The following is a 19,109-nucleotide window of genomic DNA, read 5'->3' as shown; positions in this document are numbered from 1 at the left end:
TTTTGAGCCAAGGAGTGCAACATATTTTCTAAAGAACATAATTTTACATGAACTAGTATAATAACCTTAAGTAATAATTTTAAAAAGTAAATTTACAGCAATAATTGATCACATTGTGTCCAATTTATGTATTGAAGACAATTGTTTTTGGAGGTCTCTCACCTCTAGGTTCTATATACAGGAATTACCTTATCTGAAAACTTAAAGTCTTTCATTACAGTATTCCTATCTTTGAAAGCATTTAATCTTTCTGCATTATATTCCTGCATTAACACTAAGGAAGTATGTCTTTGCTTCATATCAAAAATTCAACACAGCCAGTACCAGGCGTATATTAATTTATCAATATATGTTAGCTCTAATCATAATTTATTCAATGTCATCAAAGAACATTGAAGTCAACAATAATACACACTTATATAGAATGAGGAGGAACTATCACAATGGTCAGTTATAAAGTATAACTTCTATCCCTACATCCCAAATCTACCCTAAGCAATACAGATACTATAACCGTGCTTCACTATAACTGTTTTCAACCCTGGCATTTTTCAATCATGTCCTTGAAGGGCAAGGCCATTGTAAGAAGGAATTAAACTTTTTGGATGGACCCAAAAACACACCGGGCATATCTTAAATTGTTTTTTGTTTTGTTTTTTAACAGTGAATTGTGTTTTAGGGAAGTGCAGAGAGAAAGTTTATTGTTATATAATTTCCTTTGAGAGCCTTTCAAATAAAAGGAAAGGGTAGATCAAAGGCCATTTTATTCAAGTCCAGGAGTTAAATTCTCAGTAGCTCCCAGGAACTTAAATCCTATGGAGAAAAAAAGTGTTATGAAAAATATTGCCCTCTTTTATCAAAGGCAACCTTATTTCTATTATTTCTAGTTTTTCCTTTTGTTGTTGTTATTATTTCATAGGGAAGTAAAAGTGTAGGGAGTAGATAACCGATGTCATCAACAGACTTGGGAAGTTGGAGCCACCCTGGTTGCGTGTGTTAGGGGCCTTCTGCAGCCTCTTCCGGCCACTAAAGTATTATTGGCTAATACCCCAGAGCAGTAGTGTACTGTGTTGTATGAAAACTAAGAAGCAATTGATTCTAAATTGCCTCTTACTTGAGAGACATGTAAATTTGAAAAATATTCTATAATTCGTGTAATATTGTGGTTTGCTAAGAGAAAAGTTTAACATTTTTAAAGGATTCATTTATTTCTAAGGAATAGTTTTCAATTCAAAGGCCAATTCTACATTCATACCCAACAGAGTGTTTTCACAGCTTAAAGCCCTTTATACCAATCACACTGAAGTTATTAATAAAACAATAGTGAATGTTCATAGAATTTATTAGTGTATAGTAAGATATCAGTGAAGCAAGTTGAAATTAATATGATAATAATTCAGTAATAAATTATCATTTGCATAACTAAGCAAGTAAGTTCAGCTTGTAGACTAAAAGTAGAGCTATATTTAAGTTTTAAAAATAATGACATTTGGTCTGTAACAATGTTTAGAGTCCTTATTTGGACATTAAGTTTAGTTTTAAAAATAACATTTTTTTCAGTAACACTTCTTGGAGACCTTATTTGGACAATGAGCATCACTTGGACCCATATTTGGGGTTTGTATTCATTTTAAGATGCCAAACTATAAAGATCTTTTCTAGCTCTATTTCAATAAAACATTTTTAAATGAGTATAAACATGATAAAAATACAGGAATTTTTACCTCAATCAAAAAATGAAAAGTAAAAAAGAAATTTTGCCTATCATCTGCAAAGTTAGTGCTCATTTTTTCATGAATAAAAATAGATATGTATCCCCAAATTTCCCTTTTACATTTATTGTCATTAAATATTTATTATTTCCTATCATTCTTGTTCTTGGTCCTTTAAATTTATCTGATCACTTAAAGACATTACCATAACTGAATAAGAAACAGAAATGTAAACACATTCTGAACTTTTCCTCAGCTCAGAAGGGTGCTTGTTATTAAATCTACAGCAAGCAATGTGTTTCGCGTGGATTCTGCCAGGCTTCCTCAGACTTTCTGCCCTTCTCTTTTACAGTTACTCTTAATCTTGTGAACAGACTCCTAGAGGTAGGCTGTAGGAATAGGTCTCCTCCAGGCTACTCAGAGCAATTGCCCCCGGGAGGATAGATCAGAACCAGCAGACATGCTGTCACAGAGCCCAGGGACACATCAGAGGGGGTACAGAGAGACCCAAAAGCAAGCATTGGCTCTTTATCCCAGGGCTTGATGGCAGCCTCAATACACCAGAGGAACCAAGTCATGCTCCTGCCCGAAGAGAAGTGTAAGCTACTTAAGCCTTAACCAACCCCAGACTCCAGTCTAGTCTTTTATGAGATGGGTATGCTCTTGGGGGGTGGGGGGTGGGGGTTAAAGAAAAATTCTTCATAGACTGTCAGCAACTTCATCAGGGGAGAACTGAGGCGTGGGTGTGTGTGGCAAGGAGAGGTACTATTTTCCAGATGGCCATCTCTTCAAAGAGAGGCGCCATCCTATTTGGTAACAACTGTTGCTTCCAGCCTTCGTAGCTTACAATTACCTTTAGAGGAGTGCCTAGGTAGTTCTTGGTCTCAGTTTTAAACTTTGCTTTCTAATGGCTAATCATCCATTCTACTCAGTTTCCAAGATAGCCATAATGAGCCCCACTTCCTAATATTCATGGCCTTGAAAAGTCCCTTCCACACTGAATGAGGGCAATATATAATTCCAGAACAATCTCTATTATTATTTAGGTTGTTACAACATTTTGCTATTAAAAACAACCATAAAACTAATGCCAATGAACGTATTTTATAAGAATTAAAATGACAGTAGTTAAAAATGTTATAGTCATCACCCTGGCCAATTTGGCTCAGTGGTTAGAGAGTTGGCCCTTGGACCAGAGAGTCCCGGGTTCGGTTTTCGCTAAGGGCACATACCTCAATTGCAGTTTGTCCCCGGCCTCAGTTGGGGTTGTGTGGGTGGCAACCACTCAGTGTGTCTCTCTGGCATTGCTGTTTCTCTCTCTCTCTTCCTCCCTCTTTCCCTCCAGCTCTATCTGAAGATAAGTGCAAAAATGTCCTCAGGTGAGGATAAAAAAAAAATGTTTTTTAATGTTTTAGTCCTCTATTTAAAGGATATTTTTCTTGTAAATATATTAAGTGCCTTTGATATTAAGATAAAGAATGCAAAAATGTTGCAGATGTTCAATAAACACTTTTATAAGTAGTTACAAATGTACAAAAAATGATATTAGAAATATTTATGAATTAAAGATAATTATGAGACAGAAACAGTATGCTTAGTACTAGGTAATAAAGTAGTAATTATGAGTGATTATAACAACTATAAATTTAAGAATTAATTGTAGGTGTAATGACAATACTATTAGTTTAACATGTAATGTTAGATGTTCAGTGAGGATAGAAATTGAAAAGAGAACCTGTACATATTGAGGATACAACATTGTGGAGAAACACCAGGTGATATCTGCTTATACAAGTCTTCCCAACACAAAGACATACATAGTTGAATATCAGAAACATCAACTTTAAAGATACTTTTGAGTAGCAAATTAATAAGATGCTGGGATTTTCCGTAAAAACTCTAGATATACCTTGTATCTCTGTAGGACATTCAATATGTACTATTGAATACATTTGAATTAATCTACTGTAGCAAAAATTAAGCTAAGTAAACAATACAAATCCAATTTTTAAAAATTTATTATTATTATTATTATTTAATACTCTCCCAAGGATATGTTTTTCATTGATTCTAAAGAGAAAAGAAGGAAGAGGGGGAGAGAGAGAGAGACACAGAGAGAGGTGAGAGAGATACATTGATCAGTTGCCTTCCATACCCATGCCAACCAGGGATGGAACCTGGAATCTGGATATGTACCTGATCAGGAATTGAACCCAAGATGCTTTGGTGCTTAGAATAGTCCTCTGACCAACTGAGCCACATCAGCCAGAGCCAAATCCAATTTTTGAAGAAAGAGAAAGCCTGATGGGCAGGGAGATAGAATCCCAGTATTGTGGCTGACATTCTAGATATCAAAGAAATGTCCACAATATTCCTAGATTGCATGTCAAACAGACACAGAAATGACATTGAAACTGTGTTCAGGATAGTACATTGAAACTAAAACCAAACTTGTCTGGCCTGGCCAGTATGGCTCACTGGTTGAACATCAACCTGTGCACCAAGAGGTCAATGGTTTGATTCCCCATCAGGGCACATGCCCGGGGTGCGGGCTCAATCCCCAGTAGGGGTTATGCAGGAGGCAGCAGATCAATGTTCCTCTCACATCAATGTTTCTCTCTCTCCCTCCCTCTCTCTCTAAAAAATCAATAAAAACATATTTAATAAACAAACACACATGTCTGCTCTAAGTTGGACATCCAACTAATACAGACCAACTGTGAGTATACTCACCAATCTAGGGCAGCTATGAACTGAGTGCATAGAGTATGTGTGTGTCTATCATGTGTGTGCATTTGATTTTATTTTTATTAGTACAATGTTAAAAATCAAAGATTTGGCTCAGGAATGTAGAGAACTTTTAAAAAATGTCACTTATTCATTACTCACAACAAAATACTGTCAAACAGATTGCGAGTGCATCATTTTTTGAACCCATCAGATAGCCACTAGCCCTAAATCTAAGGAGAGAAAGGCCTCTACAGGGAGAGACAAGAAATAGCCACTTGCTTACCTGACGCAGACACAATGAGACACTGGAAGAACTCAGCCAGAATAGGCTGACTGTGTCTGGGAGCTGCAGATATGGGAGTGTTTGCACCCTCTTGCAAGCTCTTTTGCATGAACCCTACCTAGAATACACTGAGAAAGCATCCCTGATCTTGGAGGCCTGAAAAGCCAAATAGCAGTCTCTGCTGAAAGGCTAAGAAACCTCCAGGAGGACCTTTCTCCTGTATCTTGCCTATGAAACCAAAGCCTTAAGCTATTGCAAAGAATAACAAACTCTGTCACCCCCAGGACACTGGTGAAAACCTGTTGCAACTGAAGAAGGGAACAGAAAATAATCCTTCCACCCCTAGTTCCAGTTTGCCTGGAACAGACATGGGACTTTCAGTGCTAAAACTGGGAAGGTCCCTGGCACACTGGGAGGAGGAGGTTATCCAAACCCCTGGGTGAGGCTCCAGAACACCTCTTGCCACACAACTGCAGGAAAGGGTGGAGCAGGAGTAAGGAGAAGACCACACCCACCAGACAGTGCCTGCCTCTGACTGAGGTTTAATAAGGATGAAGGACTCCCTCTCCCCACCACCAGGCTCACAAGCTGAGTGAAAAGCAAAAGTCAAATGTTGCTGGGAGAGGGCCAAGAGTGTGGAGACAGACCCTATTTGATGTGCAGTGCAAAGGGAAGGCCTAATGCTGAGGGTGAAGTAGACATGGAGGAAAAGCTACCAGCAAACCAGCCCCTCAACTGAAACACAGCTGAGAAAGGGCATCTCAAACTCAGCCCAGCTCCTAACCCAATTTGCACACTAAAATTCTAGCAGAAAAACAGGTATATGCATTTCCGAGCATAAAATCTATTTTCCTCATCTCTCCTCTCCTGAACAAGGTGTCTGGCTCTGAACAAAAAATTATGAGACACACGAATAGGTGAGAAAAACATTGTCAAGAAATAAAGCAGTCAACAGAACCAGACGTGATATGACAGAGAGGTTGGAGCTACCTGACAGGGAATTTAAATAACCATGAGGAATGTGACGAAGCTCTAGGTCAGTGATTTTCGACCTTTTCATCTCATGGCACACAGAAACTAATTACTAAAATCCTATGGCACACCACAAAATATATTATTTTGCCCATCTGACAAAAAATTAGGTATAATTTTGATTCATTCACACCAAATGGCTATTGTTGTGTTGACTGTTGTCATTTTTTATTTGACAGTCCAAAGGAAAAGAGGTCAGTGCCTCTGACTAAATAGGTATTGCATGTTTTAAAAATCCTCGCAGCCCACTGGTTGAACATCGCTGCTCTAGTGAAAAAGGAAAACAACATGCAAGAGCAGATGGGTAATTTCAGCAGGACATGAAAACTATAAGAAAGAATCAATCACATTGAAATGTAAGAAATAAAAACCACAGTAACAGAGGCGAAGAATGACTTTAACGGGTATGAGACTTAACAAAGAATCAGTGAACTTGAAGGTTGGTCAATGGAAATAACCTAAACTGAAACACAAAGAGGAAAAAAATTAAAAGTTACTAGGTATTTACCCAAGAGAATTAAAACTGATGTTATCATATCTCTCTTCATAATCACTCCAACTGGAAACAGCTCAAATATGTTTCAGTCAGCGAACAGATGAACAATGCATGGCCCATCTGTCTGATGGAATACTACTCAGCAATGAAAAAGAATGAACTATAGATACTTGTAACAACACTGATGAATCTCAAATATATTTTGCCAAGTAAAAGTAACCAGAACCAAAAGCCATCTATTATATGATCCATTTATGTAACTTTTGGAAAGTGGCCACAATAGAAACTGAAAATAGATGAATGATTGTCAGGGATTCGAGGTGAGGGTTGTCTACTAAGGAGCAGCATAAAGGAACTTTGGGGATTAGAACTACTTCGTATCATGACTGTGGTGGTGGATACATGGAGCTAAGCATTTGTCAAAACCCATAAAATTTTAGCCTAAAACAAGTAAATTTTACTGTAGGTAAACAAAAATATACTAGGATGTAGGGGTATCCCAAAATGGAATACAAACTCTAACAAATGTTACTAATCTAAATTATGAATAACATTACCACACTAACACAGGTAGAGAAGAAAAGAACTAACCTACGTAATGTTAGAATACAGTATTTTAATCAAACAAAAGTTATTGTGCAGATATACTATTCTCTAGTTAGTAAATGAGATATGAAAAAAAAGTAAATATATTGTGACCTGTGAAAGGTGTCTAGATGTCAGAGAAAGAATAAACCCTGTGGTATTGGATTAGAACGACAAACTTAGTTTTTTAGTATATACACATAAATATGTTTTTAAATATACATACATAGTTACATATATATATATACACATACACACACATACACACACACCAATAAAGTTGTAGAACTAAACAGAAATGTGTGTAGGCATGATGTTAATAATATATATGTATTATATATAGTATATACATATATGTGCATATATATACATATATATGTATATACATATATATCACATATACCTGTATATATAGATGCACATATTATTATTATTTTTTTTATTAATTCAAATTCATGCAACCCCTTTAGGACCAACTCAATGTCACCTCTTTCATGAAGCTTTCCAGTTTCCCTTTATGGATTCTCATTTTGCTTTTTAATTCTCTTATAGCACTTATCAGATTTGTCTTGTGTTTTTGTACATATCTTAGATGTCCTTCTGGACATCATTTGACTTTTATCTTTTACAACACCCTCCATGATCTCTTTTTACAACACCCTCCATCATCTCTTAGATGGTATAGATGCTCAGTAAATTGACTGAATGGAATTTGATGTTAGAGATATCTCAACATGAATCTGAATGCCTGGGAATTAACATGCCCTTGAGGTAAGTAGTTCTTTTCAAGCTAGACTCCACAGGGCCTTGTAAAGTCCAAAGATACTATGTTTGATTCAATACTGGGCCCTCAACTCTTTCCTTTACATTCTCTTCAATGTCATCTAGTCCCTATGACTATGAAAACTAACTACTGAGGATCCCTGAATGTATATACCCATCTCTAACATCTCCTCAGAGAAACTTGGGCATCTTCTTGTTTCTCCCTCCCCCTCCCTCTCTCCCATTTGCCTCTAAGTCATCAGGGAGTGGTGTGGCAAATCTCTTCCAATTCTTTCCCAGTTAATCCACTCCTGCCATCATGGCTATAGTCTAAGTCATCATTATCTCTCTCCAAAATTTCTGAAAGTTTCCAAGATGATCATCCTGTTTTACAATCTTTATTTCAACTCATTCTTCATAAAGCAGTTAGAATGATTGTCTCAAACATCTAAATCATATTATGTGTCTGTTTAAGTTGTTAAAGCGTCTTCAGTAGCCTCCCATTGTACTTAAAATAACATCTGATCACTTTATTGTTTTGTTCCTCAAAGCTCTGCACACAACTAAACTCCCAGTCATGAGCCTCCTGTCAGTTCCTCTAACTCAGACACCTCTTTCCTTCTTTAGAGTCTTTGCTACCACAGGCCACTTCTGCTAGAGCAGACCTTCTCAAATTATCTGTAAAGGATCAGATCTTTCCTTTTCTTCAACTTTTTATTTATTTTTATTTTTTCTTTATTGATTTTAGAGAGAGAGGAAGCAAGAAGGAGAGAGATAGAAACATCGATGAGAGAGAACATTGATTGGCCACCTCCTGCATGCCCCCAACTGGGGATTGGACCCACAGCCTGGGCATGTGCCCTGACTGAGAATCAAATGGGCAGCCTCTTGATGCATGGGTCAACCCTGAACCAGTGAGCCACATTGTCCGGGCTCCTTTTCTTCAATTTATCATAAAATTAGACTTTCTAAAGTTGAATAAAAATCAACTACTAGAAAAAAATTGTTAGAGAAATACATTTTGCCCAGCTGTGTTTGAGCATCGACCCATGAACCAAGAGGTCATCAGTTTGATTCCCAGTCAGAGCACATGCCCAGGATGTGGGCCCAATCTCCAGTGGGGGGCATGCAGGAGGTGGCCAATCACTGTTCTCTCTCATTGGTTTCTATCTCTCTCTACTTCTTCCTTTCTCTCTGTCTAAAAATCAGTAAAGAAAATAAATTCTTTAAAAAAAGGAAATACATTTTATTTTTAGATTTAGCAGACATAAAGGTAGTCTATCAAATTACTATCAATGTTTCAAATGCTTATTCTCAATTTCTACACAGATCTCATTAGGGTTCAAGAACAGTTTGCTGAAGGGAAGGATCTGTGGGCTACTGAGTGACCCTCTGTTAGAGTACTCTGTGTATGACTGATTTCATCTTCTAAGTTCTTGGCTTAAATGTCACTTCTACAAAGAATCTGCCCCTGACCATGCTATCTAATTAAGTTCATCCCTCTTTGTAATATTTTCTATCACTGCATCCTATTTTTTATTCATAGCACTTATCTAAATTATATATATACACACTTCTGTGCTTACTTTATTCCCTACCTTTCCCTTATAAACCCCAGGTGACAGGTACTATGACCATTTCAATGTCAAAAATGTCAAATCTGATTGAGACTAATGAATTTCTGAGAGCTTTAATGAAGTGTGAAACTCCAGGGGGTGGGGGATGGGGTGTAAAGTACAATTTCCCAAACTCATATGACCAATAGATCTTTATTCAGAATGCATTCTGTAGAATACATTGTAGGGAACACTGATCTAAAGAAATAATTGGAAATTTTGCATGTGCTAAAACTACTTTTACCAGTTTATAGAATTTAAGTTACATTGGTATTTAAACTTAACTTGTTATCATTATTTCATGGGTGGAAAAAGTAGAAAATTGAAATTATGCCAAAGATTTGGTGGGATAGAGTGTGTGACATTCATTTTCTCATTTTTCTCTTAGTTTCCTTTCTACCTTTCATATTCTGGTGCTAAAACACTGAAAATTAAATTTCCAGATTTCTCAGCCAGATGATATCTAAGTCGGTTCTTCCGAGAAGAGGCCTTCACAGAAGATTGGAAAGCTGAAGGAAATGTGTATAAATTAATTCTAACTGTTTCTGACAGGAGTGGGTAGCCTCAGGCTCCAGCATCATTCGAGTCCTTCGGACTATGCCTAGTGGTCACAGCTCCAGAACTGTCCACAGTTCCCACAGCAAGAGAGCAGCCACAAAGCCAACCGGCTGTGCCCTCCGTGGTCTTCCGCAGCTGCAGCAGCGATGACAATGGATTTTTGGCTTCCGGCCACCAGCAGTGTCCACCGTGAGCATCCATCTGGGTCTGGTCACACTGCCTCCTCCCTTGTGTTCCTCTAGCCAGGGCTGGTAGTGACTGTCTGTTGGCACTGGCTCTTCATTACCCCACCGGCTCTTCATCACCCCACCTTCTGCCTTTTGCTCCATCAGGCCTTCCAACACTATTGAGACCAGTTTCTTGTATAAACTCCCCCTCTGCTTAAAATACTTACAGTTGTTTGTTTTCCTGACTGGACTCTGATTGATATGGGGACAAGGTGGGAGAAGGTGAGTCTATCTTCAAGAGGGATTGTATGAAGATAAAAAAATATCATCTGCTCTGGCTGATGTCACTGAGTCAAGAATTAAACATTAAGGGCAGCACCCAGAGCAAAACAGAATAATGAATTCGGGGAACAAACCAAGAGTGGTAACAGGGCCCTGGCTGGTTTGGCTCAGCAGTTAGAGTGTCGGCCCAAAGACCAATGAGTCACGGGTTTGATTCTGGTCAAGGGCACTTACCCCGGTTGCTGATCATCCAGCCCTGATGGGGTCATTCGGGAGGCAATCAGTTGATGTGTTCTTCTCATATCAGTGTTTCTCTCTCTCTCCCTCCTACTCTATCTGAAGATAAATAGAAAAATATCCTCAGGTGAGGATTAAAAAAAAAAGAGAGAGTGGTAACGGGAGCCCAGGATTCTAATCCTGGATGGGGTGATGCCTGCAAGTCATTGCACGGTTCTGAACCTGACAGTCCTCAGTTTCTTCCTCCCTGATTCCAGCACCAAGGGATGCACAGAGGCCTGTAGGCCCCTGCTCTCATTAAGCCACCCAGAGCCACCCCAAACAAGCAATCTAAGTGCCACCTGCATGCTCTGCCAACGCAGCTTCCAGACAAATTTCCCCGTTTCCAACTCTGTCTTCAACTGGACATCACCCAACCCTATGTAAGTAGAAAACCAGGAGTTGCCACTATTCAACAGTTACTTATTTAGTACTTCTCCTATGAGGCGCTGGGCAGGGGAAAACAAGCTTACATAATGATGTGTGGGAGAACGATGCATACAAAGAACAGTACAGCTTTGAGTGAAACTAGGGCTATCATAGAGATACAAATTAAGACAACAGGTACCAGAAGGAGGGAGCGATTAATTCTGGGGGAGCCTTCCAAAGGCGTTACGGACATCCATTGTATGTAGAGCAACACAGGGCGCACAACGACACAGAGTGAGGAGCTGTGACCAGAAGTGGAGTCTGTGGGGACCCTTCAGAGGCCAGACCCCCATTATTACCTTCAGGGCACATGGAACCCATATGAGGCCTTTAAACTAGAAAGGTATGTGAAAATGTTTGAAAACAAAATAAATAAATATAGAAAATGGTTCTTGAAGAATGATATTACTTGAGGAAGAAAATATTGACCATTTTATACTATTTTTAGGTCTCTGTTACACTTAGGGTGTATGTATGGTGTCCTACCAGTGTGATGCCCAAGACATAATAAACAAAAATAATTGTCTTTTTTTTTTCAATCCTCACCCAAGTATACACTTTACATTGATTCTAGAGAGAGAAGAAGGGATAGAGAGGGCAGGAGAAAGAGAAACATCGATTGTTTGCCTCACCCACATGCCCCAAACAGGGATCAAACCCAGAACCTGGGTACATGCCCTTGCTGGGAATAGAACTTATGACCCTTTGGTACACAGGATGATGCTCTAACCACTTAGCCACACTAGCCAGGGCCAAAAAGAATTGTCTTAATAAATTATCATAATAATAACACAGCCAGGTCAACTGAAATGTTGTTGGAAAGAAATAATTATGTTGAAAGGCTAAAAATGCAGTTGCAAGAAAAAATTTAATATCTCTTTGAACAATCTAGAGTGAAAATAATTTATTTTTAAGTTTCCAGATATTACTGACTTGGAAGGCCACGGAGAAATAACAATAGTTTATAGATATAAAGAAGCTGGAAATGTGATTCAATATTGCATAATAAGAAGCAAATTACAGAAATATATCCTGAACTCATTTAATTTCTGCATATTCCATGATCAGTGAAGACACAGTAATGGCATAGAGATTTTTGAATGCCATTACATGGGAAATTGGTTATGAATTTTCAAAGTAAAATGATGAAAATACCGATAAAGTCAGCAGTATTCTGATCTATGTGTGAATGAGAAACTCTAATCCAGGTGAGGACATTTTAAACCTCTCAAACAATCTTGGGATAAATTGCACCCATAATATCTCATTTCCCTTTGATTAGCACTATATCAAAAAGATGGAGAAAAACTGAATAGAGAACTAAGAAAAGCAGCACAGTATTGAGGAAATTGACTTATGAAAAATATTATAGGAACAAAATATGTGCAACTTTGCAAAGAGAAGACTAAGGAATGATGATAGTCTATAAATATTTGAAAGGTATAAACATCCAGTAGGGGAGGAATTATTTAGCATGATATGAAAAGCTATAATTACAGTTCATGAAATGAAATTAAGCAACCAAGATTTAAAGCATTCAAAACTACCTTGCTTGGGATACTGAAGACTTGTGTTTGAAAAGACAAATTTTGTGACCGACCTTGGAAGCATCTTAATGCTTTTGTCTGTGTGTTTGTTTGTTTTTTAAATATTGTTATATCTATCGTTAAAAAATAGCCCTGGTTGGTTTGGCTCAGTGGTGAGAGTGTCGGCCTGCAGACCAATGAAATCTCAGGTTCGATTCCAGTGAAGGGCATGTACCTCAGCTGAGGTTAGTCCCCAGCCCTGGTCGGGGTCGTGCAGGAGGCAACAAGTCGATGTGTCCCTCTCACATTGATGTTTCTCTCTCCCTGTTCCTCTTTCTCCCTCCCTCCCACTCTATCTGATGTTAAATAGAAAAATATCCTCGGGTGAGGATTAAAAAGAAAAATGAATGGAGATAGACATAATAAATCCCTTCGTAAGAGTAAGTACAATAAGCATTTGATTACAGTATTTTATTTGTATTGCACACTCCCTGGCTCTAAAAAAAAAAAAAAAAAAAAACTCAGGTGGCTCACTCAATTATTTGACAGATAGAATACAAAAGACCAAGAAAATCCATAAATTCTTTCCCAATCGAATGTTAATCTTTTCTACTAGGCCTACTTACCAGCAATGAGCAAGCTCACTAATTGGAACTTTACCTAAACATCAGTGAACGGCTATAAATCATTGATCTAGACTCATCGTAGTTATGTACCTAATTGATGTAAAGACACACGCTGGCTGCCTTACATTGACAAGAATCAAGATTTTATTTGCACTTGACACTGATTACTGCCTCTTTCTTGAATTGATTCTTTCCCAGTGAAAGACCTAAATATCTGACCACAGTCACTTTTCTGTGCCCATGTTTCATATTGTACACTGGAAGTCTTGCTGTTTCCTCAAACGCAATAGCCTCCAAATCAAATTCATTTGACAAACAAAATATAAAATGTACCCCACATCTTCCATATGTCAGGCAAGTAGAGATAAAACCATGATTTTGAAAGAATCCCTATAGGAAGGAGCTTCTAGGTGTTATCTCCCCACTTTTAACCATTTCCCAAGTCTCAAACTACATAATTCTGTTAAAAACACTATCTGTGGCTGGGTTCCCAAGAAGTACATGATTTATTGGGAGTTCATGAATTATTGAGAGTGCTGTCAGGACAAAAGGAGTAAGGTGAGCAAGATACAACAGAGGAAAGAGCTAAATAAGGCCATGGTCACAGCTGGAGTCTAGTATCAGTGGGATCTGTGGGGAGCTCTGGAGCATGCATGGACCACTGAGTTGATTCCACCTCAAGGCAAGCAAGACTGTCTTTTGCACGTCCATGTCAATTAAGCATTGACTATAGGCTGCTCTCTCCCCTGTGTGTAATCTCTCAAAGTTTATGCTCTCCTTCAGTGGATGGCAATTTTCTGGAGAAGGCAGCAACTGTAATTACCAGCCAACTTTCAAAGCACCTCGGAGATATCTGCACCATCTGATAAAGGGCATCTGACTGGCTACTAACCATGCCTACTAGAAGCGTCATCACTCCCCTGGCCACTCAGGATCACAACTCCTATTCCTGTCAAGCCTTACTGGATTGGTCACTAAATCTTGAAAATTCTTCCTTTACACTTTCTTTCCTTCTCATTTTTTTCCTAGTCACCACTTAGAGTAGTCCCAGTGTTACTGACTCACACTTAATCAGCAATCATATTTTCTTCCTAATTAGTCTCAAGATTTCTAGAGGCAAAAAAAGGCATTACAGGTGGCCAAACCATTGGGTGGAGGCTTGGGTGTCCTGGAAAGGGCATGTTCTAATGTAAAGGACAGCCACCACTCAGCTCCAGAGGTGGCAAATTGCACCCAGTGTTGCAGGTCTGATATTTTAGGAGCAGTCAGAAATCCAAATTTCTGATTCGAATTTCTAAATTTTATACGTGGTAACTAATTCTAGGTTGTTCTTTTTTAAAGTTCTATGTGAGGTAAAAGAAAAATACATATCTGCAGGTCAAAACACCACAGCCATTTTGCAATTCTGGCCAAAAGCCTGTAAGACAAGATGACATCTAAATAAATAACTATAATTAAAAGTGAAAGAGGTAAAGGCCTCAAAGGAGACCCAGGTAATATGGGGGAAGGGGGGATTCTGAAGAAAGGAAATAAACCCTGAGTCCTCATGAATATGAATCTCGTCTTTATTAGGTTTTCCATCTTTGGTTTCTGGCATAGTGCATGGCACACAGAGATTCTAAACAAATGTTCAAATGAATAAATAAATAAAAGACAAAGGAATGTGTATCTCTGTATGTCCTTGAGAGTGCAAAGGCGCAAAGATACAATCCATAACCAAGCAATCATCCTAGTATCCGCCAAGCACAAAATTAAAGCTGTCATACACTGTCTTCTGGGAATTCTGTCAGGGTCATTCAGACACAGTCCCCACTTTCCTTCTCCTCTTAGCACAAAAAGTATGTGTCTGTGTTGCTGAATACTGTTCCTAAGCTTGAGGCAACAGCAGCAAACAAAAAGAAGGAGCTGGAATTGGCTCTAATTGTAGACTTTGGTCAGGTCTACTTTATGGGGTATATGGCAGCAGCAGCCATCACTACACATCTCCACTTCCTTCAGAAGTGTCCTGTATCCCTCCAATATACCCCAGTTTGGGCGGCCCTTTGTTTTCATGCCACAAAATCCTAACTGTCCGACCTTCTTAGAGGATCTGAGTCAGAAAGAGCTCTTGGAATCATTGCAAAATGATAGTGACTTTGGACAAAAGTTTATCATCAACTGGCAAAGCTCCTCGTGCCAGCATCATCTAAGTTCCACAGGTGCCTATGGAAGGGATATGACCTGCCAAAATGCCATTCCAGAAAAGCTAAGCAAAGCTGAGGTCAGGGAAGCACAGTGCCCAGTTGACGAGTTGGTTGCCTCCAGGTATCTCAAGACCTTTTCCAGAATAATCCACGTTCTTAGGCTTCTTTCCCATTGGAATGGAATAGTTCCATAGCAGTTTGCAATCAAATGTTTCCCCACCTAATTGGCACCTAAACTTGAGATTGCTTCACCAAGTGGGCCTATACATTTATTGTCTGGGCCTGTTTCTCTACAATGTTTCTCTATTGTATAGTAAGACTGCATTTAAGTAGGAGAGAATCCCTACATTCTGGAATTCTTCATTGTCCCAGCTTTAGGAGGGGGCATTCAGGGCTTTCCTTTAGCTTGAGCTAGGTTAATAAATTATTTGTGCTGGACTGGTTCCTTAGACTGTACCTTTCAATGCTCTTGTCACCTGCTTTGCATTTTTTTAAAAGTATGTTTCATTACATAATTAAAATTCTTTTCACAATTTGCAGAAGTAGCTCTTGACAAATTAGCTTTTTGCTACTTGGCCTGCCTCTGCCTTTCTCTCCTTGTACTCCTAGAAAATACCTATTCACCTTTTTTACTCACCTGGCAAAACCCCAATCTTGGATGAATCCACCTCTCCACCTGCCTTGCCTTTGCCTTGGATTGCTGAATGCTGAGGGGGGGGGGGGGGGAGGTCACACAATGAACTAAGCCCTAGCCTGAGCCCTAGTCCATTTGTTTGTTCTCTTTCAGCAGATGTAGGGTAGGCCTCTTCCTTTACAGAGGCATCAGAAGCTGTCAGACAGGAACTTCCCCAAAGCCCTGCCCGCCTGCCCACACATCTAACTGGAATTATGTCATCCGCCCCCTCCTTCCTCCTGCTGCAGAGACAGAAGTGCCCTTTCCTGTGGGATTCCTCCACTGGTCTCTGGAGTCCACCCCCCACATCCTTCCATTTTCAACCTCTCTCTCTCTCCACTGCCACCAACCCAGTAGTGTTTGAGCATGTTCATCTCTCTATATATTTGATAATCACAAGATGGTCCTTTGATCCAGTGTCACCGTTTGGCAGCTACCCTTGTTTTCCTCTCCTTCACCCTCAAACTGGCATCACCTAAACCTGCTGCCAAGGTTCTCCCTTCCTGGGGAACACTGTTCTCTGTCTACAGCTCCCATCAGTCTTCTCCATGTCACCCCATCCAATGGATATTCCAGTCCTTATCCTGCTCGACCTTGGCAGCATTTGATAGAGTTGAGCTCACTCTTCCCCTGACTTCCTTGTCTCAATATCTTCTTCCTTTGCCCCCTGCCTCCCTTTTTGTGCCTTCCCTGTGTCCACACTGCCCTATCTTCCTTTTAACTTTTGATATGCTTTGGGATTCTGTGCTAGGTATCCCTCTCCAGTGTTAATTGCATTTGATCTCTAATTTAATTGATTCTTGGAGTTTAATTTGCCATCTATATACTGGTAGCTTTTAAAATAAATTTGCATTTATTTTTATAAAAATTAGCTAGACACATGAAAGAAATCAAAGACCTCAGAAAGTTAATGAAAAAAATTTGTGCTCTCTTGTGCAACTCCTTTTCACCCAGAGCCTGAAGCACTCAGAAACCTCTCTGGATTTATGTTGGTTATTTCCATGACTCCAAATAATATGATTATTCTTCTGTTTTATGATTTATCACCATTGGACGTCTATGGAATTTCTAACACGAAAGGTGAGAATAAAGTTCACTGAACACTCATCTCCTTCTCTTTGACAGTTTAGTATCTATCATTTTTAATCGGTTATCTTTGTAACTTGAAATAAGAACTGAATCTCTATTTGTTTCCCATCGATCTTCAACAGTATTTCTTAACTCCCCGTTCCATAAGATAAGAATATAAATAGTCCTATCTTTCCTCCTCTCCCACTTCCCATTTTGCACGTTATCATTACATTTTTAACCCTCCCACCATAACTAAATCTCTCGTTTCATGTATTAATACTTTCTAAAAAGATGGAGATCAACAAACAGCATAATATTACTATTAGTCTGTAAATATTGTTCACTGTTGAGCCAAATAGTAGGCTAGAATTACATGACTTTCTCCAATTTCATGACTCTATGCCATTGCTGGACAATTCCAACCATCAGGGTTTATGGATAAATTTTGCTCACACTCCTTCAATGATTTAAAATTATGCAACATTAAGCCCTGGCTGGTTTGGCTCAGCGGTTAGCGCGTCTGCCTGCGGACCAGAGTCCCAGGTTCATTTCCTGCTAGGGGCACGTACCAAAAATAAAAAATAAAAAAATAAAATAAAATTATGCAACATTATAATTTCCTTCATTTTTAAATAATGACTTTCTTATATATTTTTCCTCAAATTTCAAATTGCTTTCCTCACCTGAGGATATTTTTTTACATTTATCTTCAGATAGAGCAGGAGGGAGAGAGGGGGCAAAAGAGAGAGAGAAACATTGATGTGAGAGAGACACATCAACTGGTCGCCACCCACACGACCCCAACCGAGGCGGGGGACAAACTGCAACCGAGGTGTGCACCCTTAGCGGGAACTGAACTCTGGGCTCTCTGGTCTGTGGGCCGACACTCTAACCACTGAACCAAACCGGCCAGGGCTCAGATTGCTTTCTTGATTTTTTGCATTATTTGCCTTGATCATCTTCTTTCAGACTCCATAATAGTAGTCGATGCAGGTCCCTTTTCCCCAGACCTCATCCTCCTGTTCCACTCTGAGCAGCTTTGTCTTCAGTCTTCTGCGTACCTGCTATCCTTGAACTTCTCTTTCTTGCCCTTCTGTGTTAAAATCTCTGTCTTCCTTCTTTTTGGATATGCCTTTGTTTTCCTAGAGTACCATTCTCAGAAAACTTCTTTTTAAAAGCTGTGAATGAGGTACATTACCCAATTCTTTGCATGTCTATATTTTTTATTTTGCTTTCACCTCTGGCTGGGAGTTTGGCTGATTGTAATCTTTGAAGGCACAGCTCCCCTGTCCTCTGGCCTCCAAGGCTGCTCATGCCAGACTGATTTTTGTTCCTTTATAGGCTATAGACGATTTTTTTTTTTCAGTTGGAGCTCTAACACTCTTTTCTTTATTTGGAGCTTTGAAATTGCATGCTGATATGTCTAAAGAATGGTCTTTTTCATTCATTTCCTGGGCACTTGCTGAACCCTTCCTGGAAGTCTCCTGGAAATGCAGGTTTGCAGCCCGCTCGTGCGCCTGCGCACGCTCAGCTCGCTCCCTGGTCTGGCCTCTGCAGCCCCTCGGGGCACTGCCTTTGGGCAGGAGCCCATTCTTCAGCTGCCGAGGAATTCACGAGCCCTGGGGTTTGCCTGATAGGTGGTGTGAGCTAGACGCCTTACAGATAACCTGGGACAGGGATTTCAGGTGCCCACGTAACCCAGGTGTCTCTCGTCCCTCCGCTACCTGCCCCACGAGAGCGCCGGGGAGCCCCTGGGACACCGCGATGTCGTGGGTCCTCTTGGCAAGGCGGCAGCAGCTGCAGCCCCTCGGGCTGACTCCGCCGTTCTCTGAACACCGGTGTCTGGGACCGGGTTCCTGGAAAAGCCGCTGAGGTAAAATGAGGTAAACACTTACCACTGGGAAGTGTGAGTGACAGCAGAGAAGCAGGAGGGAGAGGACACGGGGTGAGGCAAGGAAGGCTTCGCGTGAAGCTGATTGCCAGGGCCCACGGGGTACCTGCAGAAAGGAAGCTTAACGCTGCGCATCTCCACACAGCCCGGAAGGGAGAGTGTCTTCGCCTGGTGCCATCTCCTTTTGGTCAAGGACTGTGCCATGGGGAAA

Source organism: Molossus molossus, unplaced genomic scaffold, assembly GCF_014108415.1.
Source record: "Molossus molossus isolate mMolMol1 unplaced genomic scaffold, mMolMol1.p scaffold_m16_p_8, whole genome shotgun sequence".
Classification (NCBI taxonomy): Eukaryota; Metazoa; Chordata; class Mammalia; order Chiroptera; family Molossidae; genus Molossus; species Molossus molossus.
The sequence above is the reverse complement of the archived record's forward strand: the minus strand, read 5'-3'. Positions refer to the sequence as shown.